Source organism: Melozone crissalis, unplaced genomic scaffold (assembly GCF_028551555.1).
Source record: "Melozone crissalis strain CALT ecotype California unplaced genomic scaffold, PUWL_Pcris_2 ptg000016l_1, whole genome shotgun sequence".
In the NCBI taxonomy this organism is placed as follows: domain Eukaryota; kingdom Metazoa; phylum Chordata; class Aves; order Passeriformes; family Passerellidae; genus Melozone; species Melozone crissalis.
Window position 1 is genome coordinate 57,849,644 of NW_026535794.1, and position 14,393 is coordinate 57,864,036.

Consider the following 14,393-nt stretch of genomic DNA (forward strand, 5'->3'; position numbering starts at 1 on the left):
ATGCTGCAATAGCCAGGGAACAAGAGAATTTAGGGAAGATCCTTAAAGGTGACAATTAGAGGGTCAGGGGATTTACACTTTAGGGGACCCAATGCAACATCTAGAAGAGCCCCTTGGTAAACTTTGAGGGGGACCCCTAAATGAAGAATTTGAATTTTTGAGTAGATACAGGAGCAGGTAAGTCCTGTCTCAACAAAGTACTAAGAAGTATAGTATAGAATAGTGAAAAACATCTGAAGTTAGACAAAAAAACAGCTAGGTAGAAAGGATATCCAATAGCACCAAAACTGGCCAGTAATACTTAACGTGTAATAAATAATGTGAAAGTAAAAGGTACCTTATTGTTGTCTTGTGTGTGTGAGAGTGAGTCACGAAGTCAGCCTCAACTTCCCGGGCAGGTGGGAAGGGGGCAGTGCAAGTGTGTGTATGTGTGACCTGCAAACCAGGCTTGTGTCCCCCGGGCGGGTGGGGGCTGTGGCCAAAGAGTGTGTGTGACCTGCAAACCAGACTAGTGCTCCTCAAGTGTGTGAGGGAGCCGTAGCTGAAAGAGCGTGAGTGACAAGCAGACAGCCTCACAGTTGAATGGGCACCAGAGGCAACCAGAGTCAGGGCCCTTCCAAGAGGCCCAGGGATACTGAGACCTGTGGGCCAACCCCAGGGTGAGGGGGGGCTACAGGGACCCGTGATTTTCTAGCAATAATGATCCAGTTTGTGTCTTGAAGGTGTGAAGGAATGTGTGGGAGTGAATATAGACAAATTAGAATAGAGGTAATGTAGATTGTGCATTATAAGTTTTACCACATTTCCTTAGAGAGAAGTGTATTGTGTAGAAGAATGGCGTAAGAAAAAACCCCAAAAATTTAAGTGTAAGGGGTTGAAAGAAATATTTAAGCTCTAAGTGAAAGTAAGAAACAGAAGCAAGAGATAAATAAGATCTTGAAAATAGAACAGAAAACCAGTGAATTAAATACACAGAGATATAAGAGAATAAAAATACTTTGGGAGTTAAGTTAGCTGAGAAATACAACTCCTTGCAAAATACAGAGTATGTAGAAGTTGATGAGAGAAACATTCAAGCTATGGAAAAAGAGAAGTTAAGGAATAACATTAAACAGAGAAACTGAGTTTTGATAGAATCATAACATTGCAGACAATTAATGCCTGTGTTTGAAAGCCCGTTTCAGGTACTCTTCATTACTAATTCGACTGTGCAGACCAAAAGAAAAAGGTTGGACTCACATCGCTCTCACCCCCTGGCATTGGACCAGGATTCAACATCAGGTTTCTTTCCCTCTGGCATTCTGGCATTGGACCGGACTGCACCCCTTTCTCCTTCTGGCATTGGGCCAGACTCCCAGTTTTTCCCTCTGGCATTGGGCCAGAGTCCACACAACTCTCACCTCCGGGCACTGGACAAGGATTCATCTGCTTCACAAGCTAAATCACCTGAGTATACTGTGGTAAAAGGACCAAAAGATTTAAAGTTGACTCTCAGAAAGAAGAGTCAAATAGACTGAACTGTGTGGGAAAAAATTGGTATCAAGAGTTCTAATATTGCTTAAAATGTTTCAGAACTGTTCTGTGTAAACTATGTTGGTAAAAAGTTTAAGACTGTAAATAAGAAATTCTGATTAAGTTCCTTAATTTAGTTCTAAAGATTCCAGGTTAATCCTCTACAGAACACTCCTCTGGGAGGGGAAACCAAAATTGGTAGGGAACAGACCAAGAGGGGTTTAACCAGAAAAGTGGGCAGAAGGGACTCTAAAGAGCTTGGAAGCTTCTCCTCAGTAAAATTCCCCAAGAGGCAAGGCCGGGTGGGCAGGCTGTGCAAGATGACCCATACCGGACTCTTGGGAAGGGTAGTAATGATGACTCTGATTGCTGGTGGTGCTCTGGGGAGCCCAGGAGAGCCATGCAGTGAGTGCTACCGACCCCTCTATAAGGAGGAAGTGAGCTCCTTGTCGAGAGTCCACATCAGTTCTGACCCTGATCGTGTTAACCCCTCCCAATTGGTTCTTTATCAGAAAAATAAGAGAGTGTATTGGATAGCATACAATACTGCCACTTTTAGGCAGCCACTCCTAGGAGAGTGTACTATAGGGGAAGCCTGGTTGTGCTTTGAATGTGATGCTGCTGAAACAAGCTCAGCAGATCTAGTAAGAAGCAAAGAAATGGTGAAAATGGTAAGAAAAATTGTTGTTACAAGTATTTATATAAGTGTACTGGAAAGGAGATTAACCCCTTTTGGAACACATTTCAGGGGAGCCCAAAATCCCTAGGTTTGATCTCGTCTGGCAACTGCATTGCTAGAGTGATAAAACCAATTTTCTTATTACCCAAAGAAACTGGATCAAGTTTGGGAGTTCCTATATATAATGATTTGGGAGAAAATAAACAGAACAGAGAAAGTGAAATAGAAATTGAGAAAATCCAAAATTGTAAAAGCCAAATTCGAATCCCAATTTCTATGTTAGATAAAGTAATCCGCCTCCAGGCAGTATTAAGAATAAAGAATTGAATTATTAGGAATATTTCAAACGAAATAAAAAGATTAGCATGTGTAAATAATGAAGAACAAACTCCTACACTTGATCCCAGTGGGTGGGAGAACCTGGAGATTTTCAAAAAGGATGTATGGGAAAAGGTAGTTTTTCTCACTGTGTGTGTACTTGGAGGATTGCTTTTTTTACTATGCTTATTTATCTGTTTTAGTGGAATAGTACTTGCCGTGCAGACCAACCTGAAGAAACCAAGGAAAGTAACAAGGTTAAGTAACCATGATTACCAAAGTGCACAAGAGATTTATAGTAGATTCAAAACAAAAAATTGTGAGTTGATGCGAGCTTAGAATTTAAGCTCGATCAAAGAAAAAGAGGGGGGACTGTTATGAACAAAAATTCGGGTAATACTTTTCTTGTGAGAAAAAGTTACAAAAAGCAGCCAGACCACGGGTAGCTGCTGAAGTTCTTCATGTTTTGTTATTGTAATCACGAGTCGTTGTTGCTAATCGCTCCTTTTGTATCAGCAGAGCCTCGCCCGAGGCTAAGTTGTACCTTTCCCAGAAGGGTGGGAACCTTCCCGAACAGTAGAAGAGACCTGAGAAGGTGAGGGGGGCTATGCAAAGTGACTCCAAGACCACAATGCAGCATGGGTCCCCCGGTGTACAGAGAAGACCCCAAAACGACGAGCCACCTAAGAGTTGAGAGACTGGAGTGATGTCTGGACGTGAGGAGCCGAGTGCTGAGCCTGCAGAGATGCGGAACACCTTCGGACCCTCTCGCCCTGACCATGAGAGACGACCCCGGCGGTGAGACCAGGCCGACTGAGTGGGTGGGGCAACATCTGACGGGGAATCACGCCCTAAAGGCTCCCACGAGGACTGGATTCCCCCAGCTCTGCCCCTTGTGGACAGAGCTGCGCATATCCTCCTCCTCTGAGTTGCCCGGGAAGAAGACGGAGACTGCAGACCCGTTGAGCTGCCCAACCCTGAGCTGATCACTTTTAATAAAGGCATTAAAAAGGAGAAGAAGTCTCCTGGCCCTTTGTTTATTTCACACACCTTCTCACTGCCTCCTCCAGCTACTCGCTGTACTCAGATAGTGTTGGTGCTGCTGTCACGAGTTGCTGTTCTAAAGGGGAAGAGGGCAGAGGAGAACTGTCAGGCATCAAAGAACAGTGGTTCCATTGCTACTTGCAGATGTGCCTAAAGCAACCTCTTCAGAAGCCCAGAGAGAGACAAAAAAGGCTTCTGCCTTGCCTATCCCAGACTGAAAGAGAAAGGCAATAGAGCTTCTGCCTGAGTACTTCCAACCTTACAAAGACTCTGGCACACTCTGACTTCTTGTGTTGGGATGATTTATGATAGTATATTCCCTGACCCTCTGCTTTATGCCCAAAAAGGGTTGCTGTATCTTTTAAGATGGGTCCTGAGGGAGAGGGAAGCCTTGGGCTTGTTGTCGGGGTTTTTCAAAGCTTCACTTACCAGGTGTCTGGGTGGGGGTTTGGTGCAGTCTGGGCTGGTTTTTTTTACTTTTTTGTTGCTTGGCTAGCTTGGTTTTTGTTAACGCAGGCAAGAAGTTTTTCTTTTCTTGTTGACCTTCTTGACCTCAGAGAAGCTGCAGCAGCAATCCTTTGGCAATTTTTCGAGGTGTGAGAAATAGCTACTCACTTTTCATAAATTTAGAAAGGTTTATTAAACCGTATCAGCAATTCAGCAGAGGACTGAATAGTGAAAATATTACGGCACCAGGAGCAAAAGGATTTTTCCCACCATGTGTTCGCCCACACAATGGAGGTTTCACCTTTTAACCCCTTTGCCCCTCCCAAAGTTCTGTCCATTGACTCCTTCTTCACTGTCCAGTGATAGAGTTTACTTCCTCAAATCCTGATTGGAGGTCAGGTGTCACCATAGTGACAAGCCAACTCTCCCAAATGTCCCAACCCCAACTGTCCCTTGATAACAATGCAAAGGAGTAACATGACTATAAATCTAAAAAATTTTTCTTAATCTAGATACATTGTAAAAAATGCATATTATATGATTAGCTCTTTGCAAATATTCAAATGAATTCTATATGTTTTATGTTTGAAAGTTATGTTGTAATAATCTCTTTTAAGTAGTGTGGTAAATATAGTTTTTAGTCTATAGCATAATATTGAAATAGAAACTATGTGATACTTTTTTGTCACTGACCCAAGAAACGGAAAAGATAACGAAGACATTCTTCTCATTATCCTCTCTGGATGGAGATATAACAGGATTCCAAGAAAAGAATTATTGCCTCCTTATCAGGAAGGCTCAGACTCTGAGGAACCAAGGCGACTGATTTACAAAATTAAGGGGGAAGTTGACAATAAACAGAAAAATCCCTAGTTTGAAAGGAATGTTTGAGATATATGTATGAGATATAATCATGTATGAGATATATGAATATGCAAGAGGCTATTGCTTTTAAGGGTTAATCTTTTCTTAGCAAGCTATACTTTTTGGGGGCTTAATGCCCTGGAAGCATCCAGACGTCTGTATTTCTTTGCTTTTATGGTCCTGTATTGCCCTAACTCTGATTGTCCAAATTCTTATTGCTCTACTTTTAATTACTATTTTTATAACTATTTTATTACTATTAAACTTTTAAAATTTTAAAGCAAGCGATTGGTGTTTTTCACTTACGTGATATTTGTCAGTTAATTGTGAGAGTCAATCATCACATTACTCATCTATCGCAGAGGTAAACTGGATAGTTTGTTTAGTCTGAGACCAGAGAAAATGGGACCTGTAGGAGAGGGGTTGGTCAGGATCAGTGAGAGAGAGGGGCCTGCTCTGTTTTTGGCCCTAGACCTTGGGAAAGCCAAGTCAAGGAGAAAACACACACTATGAGGCTCTAGCCCACCTGCTTCATCTGCTTTGGAGATGAGATTAATGCCAGAGAGTCACTAAATTTTCATCTGTTTTCCTGAACTACAGCATGAAGCTCCTGTTTGATTTCTTTTCCTGAGAGAAAAGCTGGCACCATCTTCTACCATGTGGCATGAGCCAATACTGTTTACTTGGCATTTTGGGTTTTTGTTCGTGTGATAAATATATTACAGTGTTGGCTTTCACAATTGTTAGAGTGAATACTATGTGTTTCATAATGTTAACCTTTGTAAAAAAGCTTAGAGATCTTTCAATCTGAATGTTGGGTTGTGATGCTAATATTGGTTGGGAGTTGTTGTAATGTTAACATTTAACCAATGAAAAGTCCAGGCTTGGTGAATGTATCGAAAAGTAGCAGATGATCACAAGAAGGATGACTGCACATGCTCTGAAGGGTAGGGACAGAGGAGGAACTATGTTAAAATGATTGAATATGTATGATAATTTATGATTATGTATTTGGCTGATGCAATACCCATGGTATGTAAGGGGTGTTGCTGTGTTGACTGGTGTGCCTCTGGCTGTGGCTAAGCACCCAGCACGTTCCTTTTTCATCCCCTATTGTCTCTTATTAAATTTCCTTTACATTTTGAGTGAGGAGTGGGCTTTGTTTCTCACAGTTTGGGTGGATGGGGAGGGCAAGGTCTGAGACTTTAATGTCTAGCATTTAATTCAATATTTTTACTGTGCCTTGTGGGCATTCTGTTTCTTAATAAACTGTTCAGTTTTGGGTTGTTTTTTTTTTTTTTTTTCACTTTCATCCACTAGTATTCATTTCCTATTTGTCAAGAAAATTAATCCACAATGTCAGCAATTTATGTCCAAAAAGGAGACAGAGGAATCCTGTAACTTTATTTGAATAAAGGGAGAGGCCATGGGGCATATCCTATGGGGTCTCTCAAATTGTTAGCGCCTCCTTTTTATCCTAATATCCAGGCTGCATTTCCCTCTCTCTTTCTTAATTGGCTGAAGTACATGAGAAGTACAGACTTCCTGAATCACATAACAGAGACCCCCTTCTAATGTGCATTCCCCCATACATACCCCCTCCTTCCTTTTCTTTGTGTCTCTGTTCTTTTTCTATAAGTTCAGGAATTTAGCACAGCTTTGGGTGAGCAAAGGTCTATGTAAATTAGTGGAATTCCTATGGAAGGTATAGTTCCTACCATTGCTTCTTTCACCTATCAGTATCTGACTTAATCTACCAGCAGGCCTACAGTTTGTTTGTAAAGACACCTCCCTCTCATTCCTTTCATCTTGGTGGAAAGGGATTCTTGGAACCCTTTTAGAGGAGACAATTCATTCCAGAGTTGTTCCAGATTGCAATGCAAGATGTTTTCAATTATCATCTGTAAGGCAGATTATCTTTTGTCAAGTAGGCAGTTTGTTTTATCTCTCTCTTTGAATGACTACAATCACACCTCCCTCAGGAGGGGACATCTGCTGATAACAGACTATTGAATGTCACTGCATGACTGATAAGAATTACAGCATCCCATTGTGAGATGTGAGCCCAGAGGGAGGAGCCAAGCATTGCTACCAAGATATAATCTAGACGTTTTTGAGACAACAGCATGGCTTTTTCCACGGGATTCCCCAGAGGAACAGCAGCTGTCTCTTCTTCCACTAGATCTTCAGAGGAAGAATACATCCTTCTCTACAGGATCCCCTTGCTCCAACAGAACCACACCTGACACTTCAGGAGGACTGCAGCCACATTTCCAATTGGACTGCTGCCAACACCCTGACCCACAGGGTGTCAAGCTGGGTTCTGACTCTGTCAGTGTTGTTCTAGTGTACTGCATTGTTTATTTTGACCTTTTATTTTTTTCCTTCCCGATTAAAGAACTGTTATTTCCTGCTCCCATATTTTTGCCTGAGAGCCCCTTAATTTAAAATTTATAGCAATTCAGAGGGGTGGGGCGGGTTTACATTCTCCATGTCAAGAGAGGCTCCTGCCTTAGCAAACTCCTGTCTTTCCAAACTGAGACAAGAGTGTTTTCTCCTAAATTTCTCTAAACTGAGACACCTCTGCAGTTCCATTTCTGGACATCATCTCTTCAAGAGACAGTAAAAATTTTAGGCAGATGACATAGCACAGCTAGATAGTTTTCTATCTAGAGATAGAAAACAATAACATTCTGGGTTATGCAGGACACTAGCCAATCTGCTTAACTGTTCTAAGATTGAAGAATATTTTATCCTCTCCAGTCAGAATTCCTGTTGTTTCTGTTTCAGTCTCTTGCTTCTTGTTGAGCATCTCAGAGAATTGCTTGGCTCATTCTTCTCTATAAAACTATGTAGATAATTGAAGACAGCAATCAGATTTTGTCTTCACTTTGTTGAATAAACCCAGTTAGATCAGCCTCTCCCTGTGTATAAGCCCCCTAGTGGACTATTCCTCCTGCTAGCCAAAGTCAACGTGAATCACAGGACTGCCTTTGAATGTCATGTGCTCTGTGCAGTTTTGTGTCATATGCCAACTTGCTCAAGGTCCTAGGGCCCTTCTGTCCCCTTTTCCAGACCATAGGTGCTGATGTGAAACAGTGTCAATCTCAGTGTTGACCCTTAAGAAACCCTGTTTAACTGGGCTGCCTCTATGATCACTTGCAGTTAGTCATAGTGGTGTCATTTACCTTTGGCTATCTGGTATAACTAAACATTCTCTTATTTTACTTCTCTCTCTCTCCCCCTCTTTATACAGATATTTACACACACACACCCATTCTGTAGAATTATGAGTTTCTGCTACATAAATTGACAGTAAAGGAATTTGACAAAGAATATTCTAATTTTTGCTTTTCTATTCAATTTTCATCTGCTTTTTTTGACTTTTGCTCTAGTATAAGAGAAATCCAGACACACCAGTTGAACTCATCTACTGGGTTTTCATTGCATAGTATTCAGAGGGCTGAAAATAAATGTATAGTTGTTTCAGGTGAGTGTACTACAGGACACGAAAAGCTTCTGTTTCCTGTAGTCTCATGGACATTGTGTAGGAGTGGGTGAGTCAACATCTAGTTCAGAGTGCCAAGGATATATTTTTATCTCCCTTCTCAAATTTTCTCCTTCTTTACCATATTTTATGAGTGTTCTGTGCATATTTCTTCAGTACTGCAATACCTTTTTTTTAGATCTTATCTTCTTTTTCTCTGATTTGTCAGATATTGGAAAGCAGCTTGTTGCCACTCATCATTGCTAATTTAGAGGTACACTTTCTTTTGATTATGAAAATAACTCTGAGAGGGGCTTTGGTTCTTCATTCTGTTACCATGACATCAAAGATTTTTTATGTGTAATTTCTGAAGTATCATTCTTAGTGCCTCTTCTCAGTAGTGGGAGGACATCCAAGTGGTAAATTATCTGGCATGGTCCTCCTGTACAGTTTTACTATGTGCAGTGAATTATTTTATGTGCTTTACATGATAAGGGAAGGAGAGAGTACTGGTTACAATGATCTATTTAAAATCCCTCATGATTAAACTTTAAGATCTTTCTTGGAAAAAAGTTCACTTTTATTGCAGTAAATTCTGTGACAAAACTTTGGTAGAATCTGCTTTTATTATTTTCCTTGAAATTACAGAAAGTAGGAAGAGTTGACTAGAAATCACAGGGATGTCACTACTATTTGCTAGATCCACCATATGTCAGCTGTACATGTTACAGATGCAATGGAACAAGTGCCTTGTGTGCTGGTTAGAAGTATAGTTCTGAAAAATAGATACATGATTGTCACCGCAGGCACTCAGCCAGGTAATAATTAGTATTGACTTCATGATTGCAGAAGGCTGATCAATTCCTTTATTCTATTCTGTATTATACTATATCTATTAAGAAGCTCATAACCCTTACAAACAATCTGATACAGCTTGGACCTAACTGGTCAATCAATCCAAATAACATCCACTGTCCAATTAAGAAATCACCCTTTGGTAAACAAATCTCTGTAACACATTCCACATGTGCACAACAACAGGTGCAGCAAGTGGAGATAAGAATTATTTCTCATTCTTTTCTCTGACCTTCTCACAGCCTTCCCCAAGAAAATGCCTGGGAAAGTCTGTGCCTGCTCTCTGTAGCCAGAGAGCTGCTGCCATACATGGTAAGCCAAATATGCTGGATTTCACATGGACATTGGAAAAGCTTTTTGTTCATACTGGGGATCTTAGCAGCACATATGACCACTCATCCAGATTTTCCAGGCAGAACTATGGATGTTCAGAAACTTTGAGGCAAGATATAGTTTACAGCTAAATTCTTCACCAAAAATAGGTTGCCTGCTACAAGCAGATCAGAAGTTGTGACAGACTGAAATGTTACGGTTAATGGCTTAAAAATTGTTATGAAAGATTTTTTGCCCATTATGGCAAAACTAATTAAAGGAGTTACCACCATCTAAGTCCACCCCTCCCTGAATATTCTTCTTGACTGAAAGTTTGGACTGTGAATTAAACCACCTAAAGGGAACTTGAGATAACATAAAGGTGACACTAATATCCAATAATCTCAGGTCTAGGAGGAAGTAACAAGGCTTAGGGAGAAGAATGTATCTACAAAGAAGGCCAAACCCAGCAGCTCTCCTGAAAATCAGCTCTGGCTGGGTTTGGGGTGGGGAGTCCATAGCTCACAAACTCATTTCCCGAGTCTAGGTTTACACACACTCTACCCCAACCAAGGGGGAAAGGAGGAGAGTTTTGTGTGTGTGGTGTAGTCTGTAGTCAGAGAAAGTTAACACCCATCCTTACACCAACTGACTCAGTTGTAAACTCCCCTGTTATGGTTTAGGCCTGGCAAAGCCAAGGCCCCCATAAATATACCTTTTACCTGATATCTGCTGTGAGATGTGGCCAGGAAATAAGCAAAGCAGGCTCCAACTTAAACATAAAGAGAAGTTTATTAACTAAACTACACACACAATTACTAAACTACACACACAATTACTAACCTACACACACACAGGGAAAAAAACAAGGAGAATGAAAACTACACAGAAACACTTCCTTATCCTCCTCCCACCAAATTCCCAAACACATTTACATTTCCCAAAAAATTATCCACACTCGGTCTGGCACCACCCTTTGGAAAAAAAAATCAAATCTTCAGCTCATAAGGGATAGACGGAGTCCTTCCTTGTGCCACGGACTTCTTGTCACAATCAGCAATCCGCCCGGTATCTTGCTATCTCGTGACATCTCCTTTCCATGCCGAGGTGCTCTCACCACCTGGCATGGGATGGGGCAGGGGCCTGCCTTCAGGGCCTTTTAAGAATGCCTCGTCTCGTTCCAAGCAGAGTACAGTCACAATCCTGGGACCTCTGTCCCCCCCACCATGTCTTCTATACCCCCTGGGGCCGAGGGGTCTCAAAACCAAACTCTCTTGACGCCGAGCCTCCGCTTCCCCCTGCAATACAGCCTCTGCCTCACCAGGAAACAGTCCATGGAAATACAACAAAAAAGAGTCCAGCAAAAACTGCCACTCCATCTTCCTCCATTCCTTCAACATCTCTCTTCTCCCTTTGCCAGACCCTCCTTACTGGCCTGATTTTCTTCCTTCATCTTCCACTCCTGTCCCTTTCCCAGGAAAAGCAATGTTCTGCGAAGCCTTCATTCCCCAAAGGGTTAAAAGTTCTCCCAGGCGGCCGGACTGCCCGCTGCCCCCCCCTTTCTCCTCCCAGCCGTGCTGCCTGCCGGCACATGATATCAAGTTTCAAGATATACAGTTCGAGCACGGGCTGCATTCTCTGGGGGGGGGGGGGGAATAAACTGGTCGCTCAAGGGTCTGCCACCCTTCCTCCGAACCCGGGCCTACCGTAGATGGGCCACGTGGCTCTCCCCTCCCCCAGCCCAGCCAGAAACTGGGCCGGGGGAGAGACTTCTTCACGCCGGAAATCCCAAGAGGGCTCCGAAGGCCAAGAGCCCTGCTTTTAACCCCTTGAGTTCGTAGTCTCAAGAGGCGGATCCAAATGTCCCACTGGTCAAACTAAGTGCCCATCTTAAATTCCAATTACCCATTGGTAATCACAGCAAAACAAAATATCCCAGATGTCCCATTTCCGGTCAAACCACGACATCCCCCACACCCTGGGAAGGCCCCATCCACACAGGACATTCATATGAGAGGTAGCTGAGGAGGTTTCATAAACCATTAAACCCTGAAAGAGTCCCTCAGACTCATTCCTGAGGCTTTGCACCAGAGGACTGCCCACTATGCAAACTGATGCAACAGATGCAGAGTCTGTTGCAAGAGACAATGTCAAACTTGCCCCCTGCTCCCAGGGGAGGTAGCTCGGCATATCCATCTGGCCCAAAGGTATATTAATCCACTGAACTCTGTTTTGCAGGACTCTCACTACCAAGAAGACCAGAAGAGGACCAATGGGGACACCATTGGGATCCAGGGGGTGGTGATATTTTCTACTCAATCTGTCATCTCTGTCACTCTCTTTCTGTCCCCCACTATTCTCTTATTTCTGTCTCTCACACTCTCCCCTCTCCCCCTCATATTCACTGTTAAATAAAATTGATACTACTGACTTCAGCGTATGGTCTCATTTGCACCTTAATTCAAGCAGAGGCATGTCTCTAATAATTTTAATAAGTGGATCATAACAGAAGTCAGCTGCCAGGAGTCCTTTTGCATGAAGGCCTTTGGTCCTATGTGCCACCGTATCTTCCTAATATGCCATGCACATCTCCTGTTCCTTACCTCCCTATGAATGCCACACTAAAATGATACTTTATACCTCCAGACTGAGATCTGTTACATGGAGTCGGTGGTCGGAGACACAGACAACATATACTCTAGGTCTTCATGCGACAACAGCATGTTTTATTGTCCGCACTCTCCTTAAATAGCAGGTTTTGAATCTCTTGGTCTAGACAGCTCATTGGTCTGACTTTAACACCACCTAGCTCCCCGACTAGTAAGAGGGTGGGGACCCTGCAGCTTAGGGTGGAACGTGATTGGGTGAAGTCCCTGTGTATTCAAATCTATCCTATCATCGCTCAGCCAGGGACCTGTTTATGGAACCAAGCTGGGTTTCTTATTTATAGCCAAATTAATTGCCCAGTATAAGCCAGCTTGTACTGTAACAGTGATGTATGCTTAGTTCCTGGTAACACAATGTGCTGTCTCTAGGGATGCACATTTCTACCACATTTGCTGCTATCCAAACTGTTGAGGAATACATCTGGTCCATGTAGACCAGTTTGCTAGCTGCTACCGTGATTGACAGGGTTCTTGCCCAATCATATATCTCCAAAGGCCGCAGGCATCTCACTGGCCAGAACCTCAAGGGGCACGGAGTTCAAACCAATGATAGCATCCAGACCAGATCTTTCAAATGCCCTATATAAGGGAGGGCTTGGGAAATAAAATCTCTCTGTTGCCACATGAACTTGGGGGTAAGTGGTCTCTGTCTCCTGCCTGCTGCCCCCCTCCACATGACCTAAGAGCAAATTGAGATGCAGATTGAGCTCTGGGTACGAGCCTGAGACAAGAGGCTGTGAAATGCTGACCCTTTTGGATAACACGTTTCTGAGTTACTGTTCTGTGAATAAATTGCTTTTTGGAACTCAACATCTGAGACTCCATTATGGAAAATCTAGGGTCAAACTGGGAAGGAAACCAGGTCTGACTGCATGTCATGGGGTCTGTCAAGTGGGGCCACCTGCAACTCATTGGAGCCACTTACTGTAAAGCAGCTTCAGTCCTAGGAGTTAAGACCTCTGCCATTGGGAGTGTGACTACCAGAGAGTTTCATAAAAGTTTCTTAACACAAACCAGACAGCTTTCACCACCTATTCAGGTCCCCTGCTTATTTCTTCCTCCTTGGACAGCAGAACTGCTGCTTGCTGAAGTCTTCAAACCAAGGTGCGAGCTATTTGGAGCCATGTGGGACTGGTCTGGTTTCTCAGCAGTGTGCAGAAGGGAACAGTTGCTGCAGGCCACCTATTTTTGTCTGGGTAACAGGGCTATGTGAGGACTTCAGAACTTGTCTTCCATAAGCATGAAAAACACAGTTAGCACCTAGGACACCAGAAGCAAAGGCAGGATCAGCTTGTGCTATGCACCTCAGAAATCAGAAGTGGGTACAGAATTTCAACATCTGAAAATTCATGTCTGAGACTCTCATCGGGGCCACTGTCTTTTTACTGACACTCAGATTTCTCAAACCAAACTGGTCATTGTGTTACTTAATAGTATCATGTTATTAGTAACATGGTTTTCAGCTTCAAACGTTTTTGGTAGTTTAAGTGCTCTGTCACTGCTTCCTGGACAGGACTCTAAATGATCTTTAATTCTATGTCACCTCTCAAAGTTGTTTCCCCATTCCTTTGTCCTCTGAGAAGGAGGACCCAGGTTTGTGTACAATATTTCTCATTTTATACACTGTCTTGATGTTATCTCTACTGATTCTTTACTCATTTCTAAGAAAAGTTTAATAATTTAATTTGCTTTTTTTTCCCACACTACTGAGCATAGATAAGACATTTTCAGACAACTACCTGTCTTGTAACAGCTCAGGGCTCTTCCTTTTAAATGTGAAGGTGAGATGGCTTTTTCCCACATGCTGTGCTATTGGAATATGAATCCTAATATTACCAGTTATATTGTGCCTGGGCTAGTCTGACCCTCGCTGCTGGGCCAAAGGCAGCAACTGTGGTGTAATCACCCCAGAGATACCTTGGCTTGCTGGTGGTTGCAGCTGGGCACTGAACAAGTCCAGGCTTGTTAGGAACTCCGTTTACTGGCGATGGTGAAGAGAAAAAGGAGATGGATTCTGCTGGAGGGTTTAATATCCAGAGGTTTATTCCAAGGTTACAGAGGTCTGAATGTGAGCAACTGCTCCAACAGAATCTCGGCCGCATGGTCTGATTCACCTTTTAAGCTCAGGGACAGGGGGAGGGGAGGTACAGTTGAGCCACCAACCAGGTGAGAGGGGCGGGGTCTCAGGGGAAGATGACACCCAGACCGG

At 42.9% G+C, this 14,393-nt stretch overlaps 1 long non-coding RNA gene across 1 annotated transcript in view; it reads left to right on the forward strand.

The window, feature by feature from the left end:
* LOC128935334 (uncharacterized) overlaps positions 1-11,942 on the forward strand; it is a 35,933-nt gene extending 23,991 nt beyond the window's left edge. The window contains exons 2-3 of the long non-coding RNA XR_008482940.1: positions 9,449-9,518; positions 11,757-11,942. This is a non-coding gene — a long non-coding RNA (uncharacterized LOC128935334). The remainder of the gene's footprint in view (positions 1-9,448; positions 9,519-11,756) is intronic.
* Positions 11,943-14,393: the final 2,451 nt, after the last annotated feature.